Source organism: Seriola lalandi, unplaced genomic scaffold, assembly GCF_002814215.2.
Source record: "Seriola lalandi dorsalis isolate HSWRI2012SDOR001 ecotype SW California unplaced genomic scaffold, Sedor1 jcf7180002053563, whole genome shotgun sequence".
In the NCBI taxonomy this organism is placed as follows: Eukaryota; Metazoa; Chordata; class Actinopteri; order Carangiformes; family Carangidae; genus Seriola; species Seriola lalandi.
Window position 1 is genome coordinate 17,286 of NW_019524116.1, and position 4,851 is coordinate 22,136.

Genomic DNA, 4,851 nt, shown 5'->3' on the forward strand with positions numbered 1-4,851 from the left:
TACTATTCATACTACTCTCTCAGTACTGTTACTACTGCTGTTCCATGAGTATTCATAAGCACAGGTCCTGTTGGTTATACTACAACATTTAGTTCATGAAAGAAGTCTGAACCAAAGTTCTGGTCTGTGGAAAACAAATAAGAGACCTTCTTACAAGGTTTAAAGGAATTACAGTGAAAGTCTTTAAAAACCAGGTGGTTTGATTTAACAATCAGGGGTCTCCTGGTGATGGATGTGAATTTGGTGCCACCACACTTTATCTTAAAAAACCTTCAGACCATTAAAAACATCAAGACATTTTCAAAATAAAAGATCATAAGAGTGAAGTCATTGAATTATTCCAAATAAAAAATCCGCCAAATTATGTAAAACAACATTTTTCCAAATGACGTGTTGTAGTAAAACCAAGAGGAGAGTATTGATGTGTGAAGTGACTTTGAAGGAAGACATTGAATATTTTTCAGTACCTACATAAATTCTGCAGGTCTGAGTTGGTACAGGAAAACCCAAAACACTGTGTGGGACCTGAACACCCACCAAACCAAACAATCCCTGCTGAGTGCCATAGCCAACCTGAGATACGCAGGAAGAACAACCACCAGCACAGGTGATTTACCATCATGTTGTTCAGTCCACACCACGTTCACACCAGGGAGGGACTGTGGAACCAGAGGCTCCAGTTGGATCTGGTCCCAAAGGATCCAAATATATGAAGGTGTGTTTGTTGCTTTCTTTTATCAATGGATGGCACTGTGAGAACTGATTTCAGGCCCATTCGGTCTATCTTCCATCACAAGAGAAATCAACACAGTTTTCATTTTCCTCTCCAGCACCCATGTTGTTTAAACAGCAAATTCCCCTATTCTGTGGTCTGAAGTCAGTGACGCAGTATTTCACTGTTATTTTAACTAGCGGCTAGCTTACCAAAGCAGGCGCAGCTAGCTTACCGAGGTGGGTGCAGCTAGCTTACCGAGGTGGGTGCAGCTAGCTTACCAAGGCAGGTGCAGCTAGCTTACCGAGGTGGGTGCAGCTAGCTTACCAAGGCAGGTGCAGCTAGCTTACCGAGGTGGGTGCAGCTAGCTTACCAAGGCAGGTGCAGCTAGCTTACCGAGGTGGGTGCAGCTAGCTTACCAAGGCAGGTGCAGCTAGCTTACAGCAGCAGGTCCAGTTAGCTAACCAACCAGCCTAATAGTGGACGTTCCTCATCCTCCCTTGGCAGAGGCAGAGCATGTGCCAGTGACGCAGTAATTAGTAATTAGCCTTCGATACCACGAAAAAATGGGTACCGTCCCCTTTTTCCCGTAATAATCATAAAGAAGAAAATAATGAAATGAGCAGTGTGATGAGTTGGCAGTGGTGGTGATGTTATGGCTATACAGCTAATGATGCTACATTTACGAATGAGATTTGATAGTTAAATATTACTATATTTCGACATCAACCCAGTCATGAGCAGAGTGTTAAGACCGGCCTACTGTGAGTTGCGCTGTAGCTGGAGACCCTGGGCTGGAACCCAGGCGGCTGTGGTTGCCATGGTAACCCTGGAGACGCGGGATCTAGGTGGATTCTCCTGGAGGACAAAACAGTTCTTAAATATAGTGTTGGAATTAAAAATGTATTGTATGTCACTTTCTAAATGTTTATATAATCTAAAATAAATTGGTTATTGGTTTAACCTGTTTTCTTGACTGTTTTTATTTTGTTTTTTTTTTCAACATAATACGAGGGTTAACAGACTTGTTTAACATATGTTGTACAGAACTCTTTCTCTTACCTTGCGGTGTCTTACAGAGAAATCCGAGAAGATTTAATTGTTTTTTCTGTAGAAACGCCATTTTACTTGAGTAATAACGTTACGTTACCCGCCCTGCTCGCGCCTGCTGCACTAGTTTGAGCGACTCCGTGCGCTGACCAATGAACACCAAGCTCTACCTACTTTCAAGACAGCGATTGGCTCCGGCACCGAAGGTCACCCCGCCCTCTGTCTCCCTACACGCTGGCTACACACAGATCTTCTATAGTCCGACAGTATAGCGGTGTCAAGCCCTGAAAAACAAATTTTTCCTTCAATTTAAATTGGAAGCTAGGCTCAGAAGGCCCATTTGTGTATTCCACCACAGAAGTTAATAATCCGAACAGGATAACAAACTTTGTACTTTTGTTGTATTAGACTGCATTAGTTTTAGATAGGTGTTCCTAACAAACTGCTAAGTGAGCATCTGACTCATTTTTGTAAAACTGATCAGCTGCTGTAACTGTGTTGGCTCCCACTTACTAATGGGAAACATGAAACCTAGCGACTGGTGCAACAGTTTTCAAATCGACTGTATTATTGAATAAATTAAAACAAATGCAAAACATATCAAAACTAGACAACCAGGACGAATGAATGTGAGCCATCACTTAAACAATCTACGATCTTTGCTTCCTATTTTATTCACTCCTCCCGCCACACGGGGCGGTAATCACTATAGTCTATAAAAACCTTCAGCGGTTTATTAAAGCATGAAGCAAACTCCCTGTGAGGTTTATACTGAGTTTGTCAGTCGACGTTCATTAGATTTATGACTTCGAAAATAGTAGTTGTGAGTAAAACTACAGAGATTTAATCCTAACGGCGCTAACAGACCGGAAACTGTCGTTAGTACGAGCTCAGCTAGCTGCCGACTGTACTTTGACGTTTATCCTCGGCTGAGGGAGAGTGAGCAGCTCATTGGGAGCTCTGCTGTGGGTGAGTGGTTTCTCTCTGTGTTTCTGTCGGTGTTTTGTCTCTTGTGTTTCTGAGTCGATGGTCTGAGAGCTAATGCTAACGTAGCAGCAAGTCGCCGGTTCGTTTTTCGCGGGGCCCCGCCCATCGCCGGTTTTCATTGGTCACCTGCAACCTCATCTGTCTTAGTCTCATGCTGATTGGCTGTAACCTGCCAGTCCCTTTAACTGTGTAGTTGAAGTGAAGACACGTGGGTGAGCTGTGCACGCACAAACAATTTAAACAATAATAATTCTCTTTATTTCAGGCTGTTTCCGGCCACAATGGCTTCTACTGGAAAGGTTAGGCTGCCTCTATGTTGCGTGAGGCAAAAAAATAATAATAGGAAACTAGAAAATCACGTAGTGTTGCTAATAAAATGTAATTGTTGTGAGCATACAGTAACAAGTGACAAGTCTTTTGGGGGGGCGGGGTGGGGTGGTGTTGAAAGGTGAGGATATCAAACAGTGAAGGAAAGAGAAACACATCCTCCAAATTCCAGGTGGAAATATGGAAACGTTAGTCACAATATCAGGTGGAATGGTCATTTCTGCATTTCATTGTCACAAAACATTTTAAAAACAAAGATTTAAATTTTGTAGAGCTTTGTATGAACAAAGCATGTTGCTTTACATGTGGAGATTACATGATTTGTAGGGCGTCTCTTGCAAACAATGCTTCATTTATGGTCTGTTGTGACACATTTTACCTTTTTTTTTTTTTTTTTTTTAATCAAAAAAAAAGTTCTCCTGCGATTTGGATACTGCAGTTGGCCATATTACGATTATGATAATATTTCAAATAATTGTTCATCCCTACTTAATACATTCGGAAAATAGTTTGATTAATTGTTAAAGTGATCATTCTTTTTTTTTCTTAGCAAAAATGTCATACATTTGTACTTTCAGCTTCTTATTGGAGAATATTTTCAGCTTTTTCTCTCTTGTAAATGAAAGTAAAATGAAAATCTCTGACGACATCTGAATAGGAAAATGGGACTTGAACATATTATTATAGATTTAATGTTGTAGAGAAATGATTCATGGATGAATGGAGAAAACAATCAGCAGATTACAATTGTTAGTTGCAGCCCTGCAGTATAGTTTTATCTGCACCAAAACACAGGAATCAAAATGGCACTTTAATAAAAAATTTGAAAATTAAAAAAAGAAATTACCCAACTGATGTATTTCTCTTTATCAAATTATTTACAAATTTTACCACGTCAGATGAAGCGTCTGTATCCTTGTTGATGATTTTCTGAAACCTCGTCCACCAGATCACTGAGAAAATATCAAGCAGATTTATTGGAGATGAAAATAATAGTTAGTTGCAGCCCCCCTCTTCAATACATGTACCAACATGTTGCACTTCTTCTCTCCTACACACCTGTTTCCAGACAGGTCAGTATGACGTCTGTTGACACACAGCTTCAGTGAATGTCTGTGCTGAGAGCGCCCTCAGCAGTTGAGTACAGTCCAATGCAGCAATGAAGGACAGCTCTGCAGAGAGTCTATAACTGGCTCAAGGTGAGGGCTGCTGGGTAATCCAGAGAGGCTCACAGAGACTGGTCAGACAGAGAGGGAGAGTGACAGTTAGAACAGGTGATCTCTTAACCTTCTCACCTGTTTCATCCATCCAAGATGGAGGAACTCAAACACCAGCGTTCACCTGCAGCTGGTGGTAAGTTCCTGCCACGCTTGTCTTTTCTTTCCCTGTTGTTGGTAAACGTGTAAGTAACAGAGGGAGGTCTTTGGTCGTATTCGTCCCATCAGCCAAGTTTGAGTCTCACCTTTCTTTCAGTTCAATCTCAGGTGTTACACCTGCCTCCTCTGGATCTCATGTTCCTTAGGTGTGTTCGACTCCTGTGCGTTTCTGAAGGCAATTACTGATATTTGTAAATAGCTGATAATCAATATTGAGTATGTTTTCACTGGAACTATTAAACAGCACTTTTGCTCAGTCATCGATCTCACCGAGAGCTGCAACAATTAGTCAATTGATTGTTCAGTGAATTGACAAAAAAATCAAAGTATTTTGATAATCTGTGACTTGGAGTGATTCAAACAAGACACAGACTCTGCTTCCAGCTTGTCAGCTGACAT